This window comes from Stegodyphus dumicola, chromosome X2 (genome assembly GCF_044657685.1).
Source record: "Stegodyphus dumicola isolate Sdum_Otavi_A_Nest chromosome X2, ASM4465768v1".
Classification (NCBI taxonomy): Eukaryota; Metazoa; Arthropoda; class Arachnida; order Araneae; family Eresidae; genus Stegodyphus; species Stegodyphus dumicola.
The window spans coordinates 77651621-77673418 of record NC_140781.1 but is presented as its reverse complement, the minus strand read 5'-3'; positions in this window follow the sequence as shown (position 1 = coordinate 77673418).

Genomic DNA, 21798 nt, shown 5'->3' with positions numbered 1-21798 from the left:
TCATAAATTCTTCATGAATTTCATTCCATGTACTCTTGTAGACAGTAACTATGCCTCGCATACAGGCGTGCGAAAGATATGTGCAGATGTCAGAATTTGAGAGAGGTCGTGTAGTTGGGCCAAAGAAGCTGGTTGGTCTTATCGGCGAATAGCTCGACATTTGAGCAGGAGCGATGCTACTATTAGACGATGTTGGCAGGAATGGGTGAACCATGGCTGCACACAGCGTCAAGAAGGAAGCGGTAGGCCTAGAGAAATGACAGAACGTGAAGACCGAACAATCATCGGAGTGGCACTCACAGCCCCAGATGCATCATTATCATCAATTGTACATGCAACTAGTACTTCAGTGACCACAAGGACCATTCATAGATGGCTAACAGAAAGGGGGCTGACTACCATTAACCTCTGGACAACGTGGAGCCCGTTTGCAGTGGTGTCGGGCTCATTCGCACTGGAATGTCACTGACTGGAGTAGAATATTCTTCAGTGATGAGACCCGCTTTGAACTGAGCCTTGATGACCAGCGAAGGCATGTCTGGAGACGTCCCGGACAGCGGTGTGTTACCAACCTGTCTTCTGGCAGACAGGCCGACAACCAAGAGTGATGGTCTGGGGAGCCATTTCATTTCATAGTAGGACCCCTTTGGTTGTCATCTGTCACAACCTTACAACACAGGGGTTTTTGTCGACAAAGTTCTAAGGCCCATTGTGTTGCCATTTATGTCAGGCCACCCTGGGCTTACATTTCGGCAAGATAATGCCCACCCCCACACTGCACATGTTTCTACTGGTTGCCTTAGTGCTTGCCAAACATTACCTTGGCCAGCAAGTTTGCCGAATCTCTCTCCTATTGAGCACGTTTGGAGCATTATGGACAGAATTTGGCACAATATCCCTCAGGAGGAGATCGCAACTTCTATCAATCGATGCCAAGCCAAATAACTGCTTGCATAAGGGCCAGAGGTGGACAAACGCATTACTGACTTTTTCACTTTGTGAATCTCTATCACTTCAGTAAATCATCCACTTTTTCTCAAACTGTAATCATTTGTTTTTCTGTACATGTACACTGCTCAAAAAAAAAAAAAAAAAAAAAAAAAAAGGACAGTTCTATATCTCCCGATCTACTGGGCCAATTGACAAAATTCGAATTGCGTTCTTCATGTCTTGAAAGCGCGACTTAGGATATATATTAGATTTATATATAGCACTATTCTAACATAGGTATTTTGACACAAAATCGGACTTTTTCTGAAATAACATACCAATTTTTTTACATATTACGACTCAAATTACGCCTAAATACAAAATTTTGTAAAATTTGGAGCAAAATTTACGGAGAAATTCACAAATTTATGTTGGCACTTTTTTGTCAGTTTGCGCCAAGAATACTTTACTTGGCGAACTTCTTAATAAATGGCAACCTAGTTTCCTTTCCCGTGAGAGGAAAAAAAGTCACCATCGTTCCTTTTTTCCAAATAATATTCTTTATATTATAGTTTTAATTATAACTTATTATTTTAAGTAATTTTTTCTTTTTCGAATATCATTTTAATTGTTTAAGTTGAATTTTTTTTCTTTTTCGAATAACTGTTTTAAAAATTTATATTTACCTATTCGAACTGCGTAAATAATGGTGCAGCGTTAATTATTTTTTTTTCAAATAGTTTTCTTTATATATATATTTCGTCATAGTTATTATTTTAGGTAATTTTTAAATTTTTATACTTTTATTTTAATTGTTTGTGTTGCATTGTCTCTTCAGATAATTGTTTTAAAATTTTCTATTTATTCCTTCGAACTGAGCATTTTAAATATATTTATTAATATCAATTTTCCAGAATTTGATTTTATTTATTTGAACTGCGTTTCTTTCGGAAGAATACTTTGTAACCCAGACTATGATGCGTTTGAAAACTGCATAAAATACAGTAAAGCACAGTTTTACACGCTTTTCAATGTTTCGTTCAGAAAAGATATATATAACCAACATTTTAACCTTTTAACTGTAAAATTTGGAGCAAAATTTACGGAGAAATTCACAAATTTATGTGTCCACTTTTTTGTCAGTTTGCGCCAAGAATACTTTACTTGGCGAACTTCTTAATAAATGGCAACCTAGTTTCCTTTCCCGTGAGAGGAAAAAAAGTCACCATCGTTCCTTTTTTACAAATAATATTCTTTATATTATATTTTTAATTATAACTTATTATTTTAAGTAATTTTTTCTTTTTCGAATATCATTTTAATTGTTTAAGTTGAATTTTTTTTCTTTTTCGAATAACTGTTTTAAAAATTTATATTTACCTATTCGAACTGCGTAAATAATGGTGCAGCGTTAATTATTTTTTTTTCAAATAGTTTTCTTTATATATATATTTCGTCATAGTTATTATTTTAGGTAATTTTTAAATTTTTATACTTTTATTTTAATTGTTTGTGTTGCATTGTCTCTTCAGATAATTGTTTTAAAATTTTCTATTTATTCCTTCGAACTGAGCATTTTAAATATATTTATTAATATCAATTTTCCAGAATTTGATTTTATTTATTTGAACTGCGTTTCTTTCGGAAGAATACTTTGTAACCCAGACTATGATGCGTTTGAAAACTGCATAAAATACAGTAAAGCACAGTTTTACACGCTTTTCAATGTTTCGTTCAGAAAAGATATATATAACCAACATTTTAACCTTTTAACTGTCATGCCCGAGATAGCACTGGTGTTCGAAAATGTCACGCCCGAGTATTTCTCGGGGTAATTTTTTTTTTTTTTTTTTTTTTTTTTTTTTTTGAGTGCATCGTATTGTCATACCCGAATATATATCGGGAGATGTTTATTTCGGCTACATTTGGTTTTTCCAATAAAAAAATTTGACAATTTGTGTACCCAAATCATCAAAATAACTTGACAGTTAAAGGGTTTTAACTTAGGATGACTTGCATACACTGCTTTAAGCAGTTTTATCATTGTGCCCATTGCTTTACACAATTTTATCCTACATTTGGTTTCTTAAAATGTTATTCATATTTTAGTCAAATATTTTATTTTTGAAATCGCAAGAATCAAATATCATAAGATTGAAAAGTTTTAAATTTAAAAAAATACGAATACTAAATTTTACGAAAAAATTTATTTTTCTTCTCTTTTTCTTTAAGCATTCTGAAAGTATATTAAAAAGTATCCAACTTTTCGAAACATTTTGGTATTTCTGACAATCATTTTAAATAAAGTTATCGCCTTCCATTTCATAAAGGCCCATAAACGGCTGAGCGGTAAAGTCGCTGAACACTGGTAGTTCACTCCGGGATTCGAACCCCGGTAAACGGGCTGGTTGCATGGGTGTTTTCGTGGATTTTCTCATGTGTACCGCATATGACAGCTGGTTTCACCTTAGAAAGTTCTTCACGAAGTATTTCGTCAGAGCCTTTATCAGTCTTTAGAGGCTAAACATTTTGAAGGTATGAGATGAAAGGAAAGACTGGTTTCATCAAAAGGTTTTGGTTTCCTTAATTATGACAAAGCACACTACGGCTATCTGGCTAAGGGGAAGGATGCCTCCCTGGAGGACTTTCTAAGGAAAACTGGCTCGCAGACACGTTACACATGGGAAAAACCACGAAAACGCCCATGCAGCCAGCCCGTTCGCGGGATTCGAACCTCGGACCGAACTACCAGTGTTCAGCGACTTTACCGCCTGGCCGCTGTTTCATCAGAAAGGGGGAAAAAAAACATCTTTAGGTGACATCCACATACATCACTGGATAAACTCCTGAATCTTCAAATAATTCGACTGAGAAAATCATGGGATTCTCCATTTATGATATGATGTTCTGTAACGTAATTTACACAACCATATAGTTTAAAACCAGTCACTCTTCACTTTAATCTGCAATGATATCGTTTTTGTCTTTTCTGTTAACACAAGCTCAATTGATGGTATTTGCTGGTGTACACGTCCAAGTGTTTTCTCTTTGAACACCTAAATTCTTTGAAGTATCCTGAAAGTATATTTGAAAGCGTCCAACTTTTTGAACATCTTGGTATGTCTGACAGCCAAATTTCCCTGCAAATTTTTGCTTACTTTTCTCCCTAATTTTCTTCTTTCCTTCTACAGTTATTTTCAGTGCTCACACAAGAAAATTAAGATTTTTCGACTGCTAGACTTCCATAAATTTTGTATTCTTGTCAATTTTTTAAAATATCAATTATATGAATTGCGTTTCAGCTAAAGACAGCTTTTCATTTTCTAGTTATTTTAACTATAAATAAAGTTTAAAGCGAAGTCCAAAGGATAAATATTTTAATTAAAAGATTTTTGCTAAAGACAAAGAAATAAAATAGTCCAGCAGGGTTTATTCTGTACCACCGGATGACCCGATTCTTATATCGGCTGAAACAATCTAAATCGTATTAAAGATCATGTTTTTTTATACAATCTATAAGAAAGAAAAATTAGCTTTTCGAGAGAAAAATTAGCTTCTTAAAACATTCTTTCTAAGAGGATTAATATAAAAGATTATATTTATATATATATTTTTAAAGCTGGAACTTGAACCAAACTGTCAGTCATTTAAAGCTTTAAAATCTTTAATCTTTTAAAAACTTTAATATTTTAAAACTTTTTTACATGGTGGTTATAATTAAAATTTCAATTTGAAATGGTCATAAAAGGAAAACTACCGGACCAAATGTTATCAAACTTGGGAATCGTGTAAAGGAGGTTATGAGAATTTATTTTCCGCGGAAAAAAAAAAGAGTTCAAAAACTCACCACCAGGGGAAAAATGGCGCTGTCTACAATATTGTTAAATGAAATAAGACACAAAAACATCTGTTTAAAATGTGTTTAATATTTTCCGAAACGTGTTACAAAGCATGTTCAATGTAGCGTTCAGCATTTTCCGAAAGCAAGTTAATTCCTGTAACTGCATTCTCAACAGCAGCTCTTAGCATATCAGGAGGAATGTTACGGACATGTCAGTGTATCACATTTTTCATTTCTGCCAAATTGTTTAGATTATCACCATAAACAGTGCTTTTGAGATAACCCCATAGCCAAAAGTCACAAAGGATGAGGTCTGGTGGGAAAAGGGGAAGTGTCGGCTTATAAGACGTTCATTCGTGAAATGTTGCCTAAGTAACTGTGCGATATATGTGAGGTGAAGCCCAGCCCTGCATAAAAATCCTAGTATCTAAAATGCCACGTTAGTGCAGTCCGTGTATCACAAAACATTTTTATCACGAAATATTTGCACAGAAAAATATTTGCATTGAGACAGAAGGTTTTTTGAAATATCTGCAATTACTTTATAAGAAGGATTTATTAATAACCGTAATAATTACTTATTATATTACTGATGATTAGGATTCAGTTCTTGACAATTACATTCTAAATTAGAATTTTAAATTAGAATAATGAAAATACACTACGCACAAAAATACATTTTAGGATAAAAAAATGAGTTGATTTTTTATGTTTTAAAACTTCTTGAATTCATTTAAAAAACATCGTATCCTCGTTATTAATTGAATTCAGAATGTTGGGTGTCGTTTATATAATTATTCTTACTTGTTCACAGAATCTGCTGACTTATCCAGCGATTAAGTAGCTGCAGATCATTTCTACATAACCATTGAACTTCCATTAATTCAGTCTCTAGAGGGCTGTATGTTTATATCATAATTTGACTTTTATAAAAATGATTATTCTAAATCTTATGTTTCTATAAAAATATACTGTGCTTTAAAAATATGGATGATAGTACTAGCCGCTCTTTCAGCCACTTCAAAAGCAGTTTGTTTAGAAATAAATTGTGCAGTTAATGTCATAAAATTCAAATAAACATCAAACGAAAATTCTCAGTTTTAGACAATTCGATTTAAACGAAGTAAAGTAGCAGACGATAAAACGCCGAAGGTAAAAATTTACTCTTACAAAAATTTACTCTTATTAAAAAAAAAAGATAGAAATTTAAAAAAATATTAAAAAATTTATTTAAAAAAATAGCTTTTCATATAGTATTAATAAATATTTATTACGCATCATTGAGGGAAAAAATGTCATATAATTAATTCTCCGTAAAATTTTACTTGAAATTTAAGGTTAAAAATAGCTGTGGCAATACAGTGTAACAAAATCCATAGACCACATTTGGCGTTATTAGTCCGTCACAATTATGTACAGACACACGCCAAAGGTGTACGGAAAAGTGTACCATGACGTCACGGGCTTCTGGATGGGTTACAATATTTGGCTTTTTATCATATTTCGCGGTGAATTATGGCAAAGATTAACAATTTATCGTGCGATGTAAACAAACATCGAAGATTTCGTGTTAGGGTGCAAATGTTGTTGTAGTCAAAGAATATCTTAGATATTCGTTGATTGTAGTGTTCGCTTATTAATAAATTTCTTCTGGTGATAATTCAGTTAAAATCACTGACAAAAGTTTGATAGGACATGTAAGAACTTCCATTGCAGTGTTCTTTGAATTAACATTTATTTCCTGCTAAACATATTATAAATAAAAGAACAAAACAATCTTAATTTTTAATATCTGTTAGCACTTCATATAATTTTTTTAGTGGTATGAAAAAATTTTGTGCATTTTGATTTAAAATCAGATACAAAACTGAGTTTTTTTTTTTTTTTTTTTCCTTACGAAAGCTGAAACTGTTTAATTATAAAAATACTATTTTAATACTGAATTTTGAACGCATTTTTTCTGTTGATAATTTAGTTAATATAATTAATAAAATGACTGTGCTTTCGCATAATTTAACATCATTTGTGAAGTGAATGACATTAAATTTCAGATGTGATAATTTTTTTAATTGTTTCTGCCTCTGAAATAAAAATTTATTCTAATGTTTTGCGAGTTTTTAAGTGTATCAAAATGTCAATGTTCCATCGGCACTTGTGCAGAAACATGGGAAATTGACTCGTCGTTTGTTGTAATTATTATGTCATTTAATATGAGCAAAATGTTGCAATGTATTTGATTTTTTCCTTGATGAATTTGAAATTATGAAAAAATAACGTATGGTGTAGATGATGACAGAAATTTTTAATGAATGAATTTAGAAAGTGTAAGATGAAAAGAATTTTACCTTTGATCTGATTCACAACTGCATGTCACAAAACATACTTCATAAAGTATGCCGAAGTTTTATTCCTTGCAAAAAACATGATATCTATTATTCAAGTTTGTGATCAGAGAATTATTATAGAGCAATGAAAGAATATGATCTTTGTGAGGTGAGCTGTATTCTTCATAATGAGGAAAATTTGGAATTTTATTCCTTGCAGAAAACATGATATCTGTTATTCCAGTTTGTGATTAAGGAATTTTTATAGAGCGATGAAAGAATATGATCTTCATGAGGTGAGCTGTATTCTTCATAATGTGGAAATTTTGGATGAAAGTGCAAATGAATTAATAAGGACTAACCTCCTTGGTGCATTTTCTGCATCTTCTAAATACATATTTTGAAACCATGTTTCAGAAAACACAATAATAAAACTGTTTTAAGCAGGATAACTTTTACTGATGGCAAAATCAGTCACTTCCACAAACAGATCCAAGTACAAAATATGAAAAAAATGTCTTTGAATATGATGATGAGAAAACTTTCTTACTTATTATTCCTCAAAACTGTCTCACTCAGTGCTCATAAACTGTGTATGAATGAAATTTTTCATGACAACTGCATGCTCTCCACTATTATTGAATTTTTAGCTCTTATTTCTTAATGAAAGTCCTGTGGAAACATGCAATTTTATATTTCTATTATACATTCATTTATTTAGTTAAACTGTATTGCAATTTCCTTGGGCATATTTCTCATCATTTAATATTATGATTCAGTTTTTGCTATCAACACAGATATGGATGAATGTAATGATATGCAAAACAGTGTGTGCTTTTTTTGTAGAAAATGCAATCGAACTTTCCAAAGAGAATAACCTCTTACTTAAATAGATTTGTCTTATGGGAGTGGTTATCTAAGGAAATATGCTATTAGTGATGTTCTATTATCAGCCATTATTTTATTTTATATCAAGTATGCTAATCATTTGCAAAGGACCTCTTCACATAAATTTTCTGTCCATTATACATGTATAAATCAACTAGTTGAATGCTTTGGCGTAATCAATAAAGTATTACTACTTGCACAGTGATGTTTTGGTAAAAATATTTACGAGTACCCATTGGCGATTTTTGGCGGCACATGGATACCGAGTTTGTGCACATTGACCTACATAAATGCGACATGAAAAATTACAAATTATGATCAGAACAAGAGAGTTATAATAAAACATTGGTATAACAAATACATTTGTTAATGGGAAAAAACATCACAGAATTGCACAAACTAGGCATTGTGCACTGCCTTGACTTTGAATTAGTCATGTACACGTTGACCTATTTTCACTTAAAAAATCACCAGAGAATTGCAGAAACTTGGCATTGTTCACTCCCTTGACTTTATTTACTGACTGAGTATATTTACGGATGTACAGAACATTCAACTACTCAACAATCAACATAAATGAAACAACAACTTGGCAATAAATGAAACAACATCTTCGCAATAATACAAGGAGTACCCTTCAGTCTACTCTAACCGATGCTTTATATAATTGCCTGTACTTCTGATGAAATAATATTGTAGCTTTTGCTTACAATATTTTATCAATAATTATTTTCTTTTCTATTAAGAGCATGTATAGTCCACACTGTACCTTTATTTACCTCATCTTTATGATATGCATTGCTATGCTTAATTTGACATCTGCTTTATATTTTAAATATTTTTCCTCCTCTTTTTTTTTTTTTTTTTTTTCCAACTCCTTAAAGGATGGGTCTTTGGGAGGAAAAATTAATGTCTCCTAAAGTGTCATGTGCTGTTCTCAAAGTGGGCCAATCTTTTTTTTCCTGCTTTTTTATTTTCAGCTTTCTTGAAGCTCAAAGGGGCAGTTTGCCCAGAAGGGCTATTAATTTTGTTTTGGCATTTTGCGTGGATTCATTATAAATGGTGAATCACTTTTTCAATTGTTGCTACCAAATATTAGAGTATTATATTTAAAGAAGTTAAATAATGAAGAATCTCCATAAATGTATGTATGTTTCTCACATTGTGATAAAACAACTGTTTTTAGGGCCATCAAATTTTGAATAATGTATGTCTCCACCAGAATATGGGCATCTGGAAACCCTAATTTGAAATTTGTTTTATTATCTATTTCATATCTTATAATGCATTTATAAGTCTTTGATTAAGAAACTCAGTGATTTCAAAGTGAGCAATAGCAACTCTGTATGGGGGAAGGGAACATTTTTATCTCCGATGTGCGAGACTGTGTACTGGGAATTCGAAAGACATGCTCTTTTAAATATTTGTGATATTGCTGTTGAATTGAATTTTATGATTTAAGTGTGAAGAACATGATATTTAATAAATAAAGATAACACAAACTGGGAAAAAAAAAAAAAAAAAAAACCTCAGGGCATAATATAAAATCTGAAAGCTTTCAGTTTATTTATTTATTTATTTTCAAAAAGTAGTCAATGGTTGATCATGTTCAGATAAATGACTTGGTGGTTTCACAAAATGAAATTTGCTGTCTGGTTCCGAAACGAAAAGTAAAACAGACCTGATGAATTGGAAACGGATGAGTAATTACACGAGATGTCACTCAAAAAGTTGCACTAAATGTATTTAATATGATACATAATTTGCTATTTTTATTTTCTTTCATATGAACTGTTGATAAATTATGATTAGTCATGTATACTTCAGATTGAAACTACTTTGTGAAAGGTATGAGGATTGAATATTAAAATTATCGTACACAAACTTAAGAGCATATTTCATTTCTTAAATGAGTTGAATGAAAATTTTAAATGGGTGAATTATCTGTTTTCTTGGTACATTCACTCTGCTAAAACAGATTACAATATTTGGATTTTATTTTTGCCTTGTGATTTGGTGCAGTTTTTTTAATCAAATCAATTAAATTACTACAAAAATTCAAGAGAGAGTCATACAGTGAGCTATAGTACAATGAAATTAATAAATACACAGATATTACATGATTTGTAAGTTTTAAAATGTTTTATTCTGTAACATATTACAAATAAAAAATGATTACTACATGAAATGAAATAAAAGTTCATCAAATTTGACATAATACCATAAAGGTCATTGTGTGTTCCTGTTGGTACAGGACACATATCCACCGGGTATCACAATTCTATCCATAAACATAGTAAAATTTCCCTGCTGATGGTCACCAAAGGAGATATAATGCAGTCTTGGAGTTTTAATATTATTAGCAATAGGAGCATATAAATATAGTCTAAAGCACATTCCAAAAGCAAAAGATTAGGAGTGTATGGTCAATGATCTCATGGTCATCTGAACAACATTGAGTCATCTTGTGATATTGATCAATCCAAAAAAAGATAGAAATTTATTATTAGGTAATGATGTACAACAGTCTTTCAGAGAGGAAATGTGTATTTTTCTGAATCATATTTCATTTAGAGAAATAACAACAACTATAACGTATTTAAAATCTGACATACCTTTTACAGTGTTTATGTAGAAAAAAAAGGACCCATGTACCTTTATCAGTGAAATGGCATATAAAATGTTCAAGTGAATATAATTTCTATTCAGTAACAGCATGACAATTTTCCATGTCCAGTACACAAACGTACCTATCCAACAAATGCTTCACCACTAGATAGTGGTAGAATTGTCTTCCATGCATACGATTGCAAAATTTATATTGCAGCATCTGTAAATAATATGGTTTTAGTTGTAATCGACATTGCAAAATCTTCCCTATGTTTGGTTATAGAACACATATTTGCCACTAATGTAATTTGTAGACCTATCCTGTTTGTGGATTACATGCAGTGGTGAGCTATGAAAAACTTGACAAAGAGTTTGCATTTTATTCTATATAAACAACTTATGCAATTCTAATGAACTGTTATATTTTTTACAAAAACAGAAAATACTAATAATTGTATATGAATGAGAAAAACGTAATATCTTTTACCAATAAATCACAAAATATCAATTTTTAAATATTTCAATACGTTTACCATTACCAGTCTCAGGTTAATCTCATTGATTTTGGAGGGTTAATCTCATTGATTGGTGACAAAATGCATATAATGTATCAAGAAATATTTCAAAATGATTTCTTTAATGGTTTTACTTACTGAATCTTGTGATACTACTGTAAATAAGAAGCTAAGCAGTATACAGTGATAAATTACAATATTAAGAAAAATATCTGAAAGTTTGATTACAGCTACTTTTTTCCCCTTCTTAATATCACACCAGCTGTATGTGAACAAACTGCAATTAAATCTTTCTTCAAATAGTTTAAAAAAAAATAGGTATGAATGTTAACCATTCATTATACATGCATGTGTAGATTCAGCAGCAGCATTTTCTGAGTCTAAACAAAAAGAATAAGTTGTATCTATTATAGCTTAGATATAAATTTAATAAGGGGCTAATGCAAGTTTCCTATAGCTCAGTTACTAATTTATATGTGAAACTAAATTTTTGCACTGTTTCATTGGAAATGACTGCCCATCTGGGGTTCTTGCCTTTATATAAGTAGCCAGTGTTCTTGAACTGTCAATACCATCATAGGATACTCTGCAGGCTTAGAATCATAGGATGCTTTGTGTACACTGGTGTGCAAAAATTAAGGATGAAGTCGAAAAATTAGCATATCAGCTGAACGAAGAGGCAGAGCGGACAGAAAGACCAATCAGGAGATTAAGTAAGGTGATGTATGGTAGCACATGCGCAGATATGCAGGTAGACGTAATGGGGGAGTGTCTGAGTAGTATAAAGCATGTTGTCGGTGTAAGATCAGTATTTCTGGCAAAGAGATTGCACGCCGTATAGCAGTTAAAATCACACCGAGTTGCTGCCTCAGCGAGAAATGGCAAATAATCAATCTGTTAGACGACATCTGGATGCATCGCTAAACACACGACACAGGTGACTGGACGACCGATATCGCGTTTTACCATGGCCAGAAGACTGCACGGTGGTGGTCTGTTTGCACGACGCCCTGTACGGTGTGTACCTCTAACGCCTGCCCATCGGAGAAGGCGTTCTCTGTGGTGCCGGGAACACCGGAATTGGAGAGACAATGAATGGGGACGAGTACTCTTTACAGATGAGAGCAGATTCAGTCTGAGTAGCGATTCTCATCGCATACTCATCTGGAGAGAGTGGGGAAGCCGCAATCATCCCTTGAACATCATTGAAAGGGACAGGTATGGAGGTGGCGGTGTTCTCGTTTGGGGAGGCATCATGCTTGGTAGTCGTACAGACCTTCACATCTTCGATGCAGGTTCAGTCAACGGGACTCGTTATTGTAACGAGATTCTTCTTCCATATGTGTGTCTGTTTAGAGGCGCTATGGGTCCGCAGTTCCTTTTCATGGACGACAATGCACCATGTCATCGCGCAGTAGCTGCCAAACAGCTCTTAGAGAGTGAGGATATTGAACGTATGGATTGGCCGGCATGATCTCCGGATCTCAATCCCATCGAGCATGTATGGGATTTTCTAGGCAGACGCTTGGCAGCTCGTATCTTACCACCAGTAACGATTCCGGAGCTTTGATTGGCGCTGCAAGACGAATGGGCAGCAATGCCTCAACAACTCATTGACACCCTCATTCTCAGCATGGGCAAACGCTGTGAAACCTGCCTAGCAGTCAGGGGAGATCATATCCCTTATTAAAGACCGGATGTTTCTTGCTGGACACCCATCACAGGGATGTTTCGGCCTTCAGTTGCATTGCGCTTCATGCTACTTTTTCAATAAAGCTTCTTTTTATCCCTCTGATTTCTCTTTTAGTAAGTGTTGCGTACATTACTCATGTCCTTACGTATTGGGGATCTTACGGTATTAAATGTGTTGATTTGGAAAGCTTTTGTACAAAGTTATATTGAAAAAACCGTCTTGTCCTTAATTTTTGCACACCAGTGTATATCAATTATGCTTGTCTTTGACATGTGTGTTGCATAGTAAAAATTTATAATTATTTTGCTTTTACTAAAACAAAAGCTTTTCTCTACTGTAACTTCACATTTTCAAAATAGAGCATATATTTTTGTTACATATCACAAGCAAGTTTCCATGCACAAATTTTGAAGTGTAAGACTTTTTTTTCATTACTTGAATATCAAGAATATATGAGTCATCGATCACATATTCTTGATTACTTACAGAATCTTACAACCTAATGAACCATTTGTATTTTCTCCCTCCTTCCAGCATGCCTTTGTGGTGTAACAGTTAGCACAGTCGGTGCATTGAAAAGTCCAGATTCGAGTCCCCGGTGAGAGCAGTGCTTATTTCTCACGTCTCCTGCTTGAAAATATCCTAATGACTCTACATTAAGACTGTACGATGATAGATAGAACTGAAAATTTCTAGATCAATAGTTCCGCCCCCCCCCAAAAAAGAGCATATGATTGATAACACTTTTCGCAGGCGTTGTAGAGACATTAGGATTTTGTTTGGAAGCAGGCAAGATGAAAAATGAGCAAACGCCTTAGCCGGGAATCGAACCGCGGACCTCTGGAATACCGGGCCAGCGTGCAGAACCACGAAGGCGGGAGAAATACCTTATATACTCCCCCCTTTTAAAGGGCGACTGGGGTTTTTAGGGGACAATCGTCAAATCCTGGGTATGGAGAGTCATCATCCACAACCCTTTTAGTTTGGGCGCCACTGTAGAGACAGACATTGGGATTTTTTTTTTTTTGGAGGCTGGAGAAATGAAAAATTAGCAACCGCCTTCGCCGGGAATCGAACCGCGGACCTCTGGAATACCGGCCCAGCGTGAAGAAACACTACACCACGAAGGCACGCTAGGAAGGCGGGAGAAATACCTTATAGTGTAACTTAATTTTGAGATTTTACATATATGACGTGCTAGGAAGCAAGGAAGGCGGGAGAAATACCTTATAGTGTAACTTAATTTTGAGATTCTACATATATGACGTGTAGAACTCTCTAAAGGCATTTCTTTAAGAAAAGCAGAGATATGCCTATTTTAGGCAAGAAAATCATCAATGAGTAAACGTTTTTACCTTTTATATCTTGGAGATAGAAGCTTGAACAATATAAGTCATCCTGTGTTGTGCTGGGAATCATTTGATACAATAAGAAATTCACAGTGAACGAGCTATGAACAGCAGTTGACACCCACCAATGGCTGGATGGATAGGACCACCGAATACCAGTAGTTTGACCTGGTTTGGATGTTTATGATTTTCGTGTTTTTCCCATGTCTCACCAGAGTCCCTTTTAAAGTCCTCTACAAAGTTAAATCTTTTGGAGAAATAGCCTCTAGTGCTTTGTCTTAATCAATTTGTAGAGACATTAGGTATTTTCTGGAGGCCAGAGAGATGAAAAATTAGCAACCGTCTCCGCCTAGAATCGAACCACGGACCTCTGGAATACCAGCCCAGCGTGCAGAACCACTACACCACGAAGGCACGCTAGGAAAGCGGGAGAAATACCTTATAAATTTAACAATGATAACAGCTGAACAGCACCCTCAGAGCTTGTTGTGAGTGTGGCAATCCCAAAGTATCCTAATCCTTCAGAAGATCACCCTCTTGGTGAAATGGGATTCGCGATCCTGGAGCCCTAGTGATCTTTCTTCCTTTCTTTTTCGTCTCTGCTTTTCTGTTCTATTTTCGTTTCTTGCACCTTAGTGGGTTTCCTTTTCGGGTGTTGGGACTGAATGTGTGATTGATTCTGTTACATCACTTTCTTTTCAGTTTCTCATGAACAGGAAACCGCTTACGCGTTTGCCGTGCCTTGTCACCCATAAAGCTGGAAAGGAGGATCCTGGTAGTTGAGGGGTGGGGTACTGTCCCCAACACACTACTTTGCCCTCTGCTTCAGATTAAAACAGGAGGCTTTTAGCTGTCCCTTGTAGTGTCAGTCGGTTGGTCACTAGTCCTTGGTATCAGTGGTTTCGGGTGTTTCCGCTTTTTGAAAAGCTTACTGTGGGGCTTCAGATTGCGTATAAAGTCAGTTCACCCTGTCGCAGGAATTTGCATCCCTATGTTGGACTCTGTGGTGGGCTGGTCTGTTGCCGGGGCTGAATCTTTTATTTCACTAAATATGGTTTCTAATACACAAACAAATGAACAAAATGAAAATTGTCCTATTTCTATAAAAGTTAAGACAAATGCAAATTCTGACAAGAATAAAAAATAAACTGCAATTTCTGATAATTAGTAATCTATCAGGAAATCTTCAGAAAGTGACACCGTTTTTAATGTGTGTGTGTAAGAACGCTAAGTTCTGCAGCCAACAAAGGGCAGTACCTGATAGGCAGATCATCGCCTGCGTACCTGAGACAGACAAGGATAGACACTATGCGAAGGTGGAGGCTATCGACTTCCGATTTTGTTCTGATTCCGTGAGAGCAAGAAGTGACTGTATAAAAAAATGAAAAATTTCCTTGTGTTTATCTAGCGCGAGGAGCCGCTAAACAACTGTTATATCTCTATTTAGTCTGTTAACTTTTATCCGTAATTAAATAAATGCTCTGTGACGTGGAAAACATTCCAATTTTCACTCAAAATTTTTTTAAGGCTAGAAGTTTTCAAGTTAGAATTGGCTCTGTTTTTTTTTTTTTTTTTTTTTTTTTTTTTTTTTTTTTTTTTTGTATAACTTTGAACAAGACGAGGTTTGCTCATGGGTGTGTTTTGAGTGTTATCTTAATCACGCTAAAAATAAACCGTATCTTAAAGGAACTTCCTCTTACTGTTTCAGGATAATTGTACATTGACAATCTTCAAGTTACCAAGGGGCAGATATGAGATATGTGGAGAGGCAATTAGGGATCACTATTAATAAGATCCAGATATAGTCAAAGAAAAATGGATTTGCGTCTTCAAAACGGAAGGCTGTCACAAGCACTTTTGCAGAAAGGGAAATCTGCATCCTGAGATTTAACTTGACGGGTCATTAATTCCAACTACGCCCGAAGGGAAATTCCTAGGAGTGATTGTTCAATCGGAAACTTACTTTCCTTCCACGAATGATGTACCTGAGGAAGAAACGTTTCAGAACTCTTACCTTCTCAAAGGTCCTGGCGAACACCTTTTGGGGTGCAGAGGATGGGATCATTGTCCCGCATATATAGGCCATTCATCCGCTCTAGACTGGACTCCCGATAAAACGTGATTAGGTCTTTGTTTGTATCTTATTTCAACCCATATTATTACTCTCAACACATTTTATTATTCTAGTGTTAGCGCATTTATATACTTTGCATATAATTTTCAATTCTCATCGCTAGAATACAGTGTCTTAATCTATTTCATCTATGTTTATTATGTTTCAACTTTATTTTGCATTTTCCATATAGCAAATAATATTTTCATGTTTGTTTAACTTAGATACTAATCTAAGTCGCGCAAAAGCGTTTATCCTTCTATTTCTAGCCAAAGGCCTCAGAGCACAACGCCAACTAGAGGTCAAAACTCCTAGTGGTTGATGCCTCAAGAGCCACCAGCGATGTCTAGACTGGACTATAGGCTCAGAAGTTAATGATTCGGTACAGACTTCTGTATTATTGAAACTTGATTCGATTCATCATTGAGCTCTGCGAATTTGCCCTAGAGCCTTTAGAATATTTCCTGTATAAAAACAGTACATTTATTGCTTAGAATCATCGTTTAAATTAAAACGTGAACAATTGACCCTTCATCACTAGTTTCGTATAATGTCGCAACCTAAACATCCTTGTCTGAGTACTCTTGATGACTGCTATAGCTTATTATTTGCAGCACGACCTCTCTGCATTCCTACGTTCCCTGCAAGAGCTGAGCCTTTGATAGAAAAATATTCAGTGCTTGATGTAAATAACCGTGCCCCGAGCAGAATGACGTGATATCCTACCGTGAGATGGTCCAGAAATTCGGCTCATAGAAACTTTTACGATTATGATAACAGAAAAACGAACGAGTTAGCTTACAAATAGCTTTTCTATGAACAAGGAACGAACACTGCAATTACATTCCAATATACATTAATGGCTCAAAAACAGCAGGTCATGTGGAAGCATCATTTGCGTTTCGACGTCACGTAGAGAAAAGAAGGCTGCAATGTGCTTGCTGACTATTTAAAGCTGAAGTAACTTGAATGTAAATGCGTCTCCCACAGCTCAGCGTCAGCCTCCTCGTGGTCCCGCTAGAAACTATACTGTGCCTTGGTCCAAGCCTTGGCTCGTATAGGCTAATGACGCTAAGCAACCAATCCCAGGGGATCGACTGGTGGGAATTTCCGGAACCGACCATTTATGGGAGGAGACCCGGGGTTCTCCCAGACCACTGACTGGACTTGTGTCCTGCCAGCTTCGATTTGTTGGGTAAATAATCAGACTTCACAGGACTAGAACCACAGGTCCATCCTATGGTAGGCGCGGGCTTGGCAGGGACCGTACTGGTACTGTCGTATCCGTTGCCTTTGCTGTGGGGGCGCTCTCATGTAGATTTTGAGTGCTGTGCCGAGGGGGGACGGCTCCCCGCGTAGCCCTCAGTGTGATGGATTATGGCGATGAACATGAGAAGTCCCTGCGGGCTGTTCGGAAGGTTGGCGCCCCGCCAGCGCAGTCAACTGAGGAAGGCCTCTGTATCATGTTAAGGCGCTCTAGAAGCAGCCAGGTAATGTTGCCCGAATCGGAGTTAATGTTCTATATGACAGATTTTGTTAGAAATGCTCACGTTTTGATAGACTTCAGGAAATACTATTTCACTTTTTCAGGTACTTCTCTCGACTTTTAATTGGAAAACCAATCGGGTCTCACGAAAATTTCCTGCCACCGCAAATATCGCTTGAGCAAATAGTTCGCGTTGACGTGTTGAATCATATTTTGTCAAACGATTTTTGGCATTTGAAAGGAAGAGACTTGCTTTAGAACACTGTATTGTGAAATTTGTAAAAAAAATATCATTATTATTATGTACAAGATGTCTGAAATGGAACTATCACGCTACGAGATTTAAACTATCATTTACTTCCAGTTTTATTGCAAAAAGTCAGCTACAGAATGTCACCAAATCGTGTGTATAGCTTTAGGTGTGTGTGTGACTATGGCAAAGCCTCGAGGGCTATCTGCCTAAGGGGAGGAATGCCTTCGTGGAGGACTTTCTAAGGGAAACTGTCTCGTAAACATGTTACACATGGGGAAAACCACGAAAACACCCATGCAGCCAGCCCGTTCGCGGGATTCGAACCTCGTATAGCTTTAGGTACTACTAATGTTTGACATTGTTAAGGTCAGTGCCGGATTTATGTATAAGGTGAACATAGCTTAGGGCCCTCCGAAATATTGTAGCATATTCCATATAAAAAAAATTGACTGATATCCCTCATAAAGGGCCCCATATCTCAAATAGCTTAGGCTCTCGTCAAATCTAAATCTGGTGCTGGTGAAGGTTTGGTATCGAAATTTCAAAAACAAGCATTACGACATTCAAGAGGCAGAGCATTCGAGTCGGCCTACTGATGTTGATGAGGTCCGCCTGCGAGAGTATGTGGAAGAAGTGCAGTATGCAACCAATTGAGAGCTTGTTAATGAGTTAGTGCCATGTCCATTGGTCGCAGTATGCATCTCATACACTTGACGTTAAAGTTGAATCGCTGGGTGCCGCATGAGATGATTCAAGCAGATAAGGACGGACGTGTTTGGGCCTGCACTAATCTGCTCGAATATCAACGCAAGGATAAAATTCTGTACCGGATCATCACTTGTCATGAAAAGTGGACTTCAACAACACAGGCCAAAAAGAGGGGTTGGTCTGCACCCGACGAGCCCATCGGCAGCATCGCAAAGGGCAATTTGGCTAACAAAAAGATAATGCTTTGTATCTGATGGGATTGCCGGGGTATTATCTACAATATGTATCTGGAAAAAGATAAAGAGCGAGATGCTAGTCTGTGTTGACGCTGCTATTAAGGGCAAACGTCGAATTGAGTTCCGGAGTAAAGAGGTAATGTTCCATCAAGATAATACAAGACCACATGTGTTTGCTTTCACTGACTGGACTCTGTAAGGACTCGAATGGAATCTTTCGTCACCCCCCCCATATAGCCCTGACATTGCTGCTTCGGATTTCTACCTTTTTTCACATCTGCAGTTACATCTTGCTGGTGCTATCTTCCATTCTGCACAGGACGTCTGAAATGAGGGTGATGTTTTTTGGATTCTCGGCCAACAAGTTTCTATGCCGAAAAACTACCAAAACTTTGGCAGAAAATCATAGATTTGGGAAGTGATTACTGCCCGCACTAAAGGTACTGGTTTCATGTTTTCTCCCTAACTTTAATGAAAACATTAACCAGATATTAATCCATTTAAGTTTTTAAGGGAGACTGGGTTTTATTCCTTAATCTGAAGTGGTTGTAAAGCGTTTTAATGTACTTTAATAATTAGAGATTTTACTTGGCTTTATATTTTATTTGATCTTGTAAATTTTATGCATCCCTTCACATCATGGTTTTACTACGAGGCGTTTCATTATTTTGTTGCTTTTATGTTGTTTTGCATTTTTCTCATTACATAATGCATTTTCAACATGTGTTAGCTGATTTTTATAATTTCGTACCATTTCTAAAGGAGAGAATAGATTATCATGCTTTTGGCCCATTATAGTCATGTGCCAAAATATCCACCAACTAACCAACAGTATATAGTCATAAACAGACCTAAAATTGTATAAGCTTGGTTTTTTGAGATGAATCATAATTCTAGACGGAGCGCACCGGAGTCCTAAATAAGAACGCTCCGGCACTTCTATGTAACTGAACAATAATTTCAGTAGAAATATGGTCTCGAAAATTTTATTTTTAGCAATAAAATTATATTAAAAATTGCTTATTAAATTTTAATTCATCTCTGTACATTTCAGTGCTGGTTTAAGCTCATTTCCGGCGCTGTGCGCAGAGGATGTGGGGGGGGGGGCCTTGGCACTGGCAGATCCAAGGAGAAGCAATAACAAATGAAACAAAATTTTAATTTTTATTGTAAAAATATATATAAAAATAAACAGTATTCTTAAAAAAAAAAAATAATAATTATACCAGCATTTGCTATGACTACACATAAAGCACAAGGACAATCATTCAAAAAAGTGTAGGTATATACTTAGCTGAACCTTTTGTCACATTAAGTAGAGTAAGAAATAGATACAATTTAAAAATCGCATTGCCCGTAGATTCAAAAGAACATATTACAAATGTAGTTTACAAGGAGTTATTGTAACCAGATTAAAAGAAGCAATACTTTTTATGAAATATATATACTTAAAAAAAACTTTTAAAGATGAATACTATAAAATCCATTCTCAGAACGGGTAGCTCTGCTAGTACTACTACTAATAATTTACCTTATTCACTACTATCTGCTATCTTGCAAACCAGTACAGTAATCTATCGTTTTGTTTTTCTGGCAGTCCACACTCCATTATTTATTTATAATGTTTGTGTCGTGTTACATATTTGGTAAGGTACTGTCTGTAGTCTAATTCATCTGCCTGCTTCCTGATGTAAGACTCATTATAGTTGTCATCCCACTCTTACCACCCGGAGCCGCAAATTTGATATAGACAAACAATATGGACATGGATGTGCAGGTGAGAGGCGTGGATTATTTCCACAAAACTATTTATAGTTTTTCTAACGAAATTTATAACCAAAAATTCTGGTTGGGTCCAGCTTATCCGGGCTATTTTATATTATTATTATAACTACTTAGTTTTTAAATTATTAATGATTCTCATAGCCATTTTATTTATTTATTTACTTTTGTTCCTCTTTCCTGATGGTCTTGCATAGGGGTTCGGCATTTTAGAAACTAAACCCTGGTCATAAAAGACAAAAAAACAAAAACATGGCACCAAAATGTATCAGATTTTGCAGATGAATTAAGGCTGTTTTCCCCAATATTTCAATAAATTATCAGCAGCTGTCTAACTATACTACATTACAAATATGAAAATAATTTGGGAAACTTTTCCTCCGGTGCGTATCAGTGCATCCCAATATATAAAGCCTCAGAAGAATGCAGTTTTGTGAAGCCAATAAAAAAATATTCACGATTTTCAACAAATGATGGAAAACTAACAGTTCTTTCAAAAAATAATAGCATAGGAAAATGAGTAGTTAGTTAAGGCATTTTCTGCTCTAAAAACAATTAATTTAGGGGGAAAATTATTCAAAGAGAAAGGAAAGAAATAAAAGGAAAAATTATGTAGCATTTGTGAATGAACAAGACAGATTTTAATGCAAATTGATCAAAAGCATGTATTGTGATTTGCTATATTATACAGAAAGTATGCCAGACATTTTGAAATTTATTAATTCCTACAAATATTTTCCATTAGATGCTATTTCACTACCTTGTTGTAGAACAGCAATTTGCAACTGGAAAGCAGGGAAATGTGATTAGTTGCAGCTTTTCAGCCACATACCAGCAAGCCATCATTGTACCTTTTACACGAATTAGATGACTGGCTATTAATATCATATTGATCACCAATACGACATTCGACAGTTGCAACAGGATTCACTTTTTCTTTATAACTAGACTCGGACATTGCGACTATTGTTTAGTACAACAAAAATTATTCCTTAGTTAATAATGTCCTGAGCCATTCATTTCATTACACCAAGAATCTTAGCACCTTCACATCAATCCAATCTCTCTTG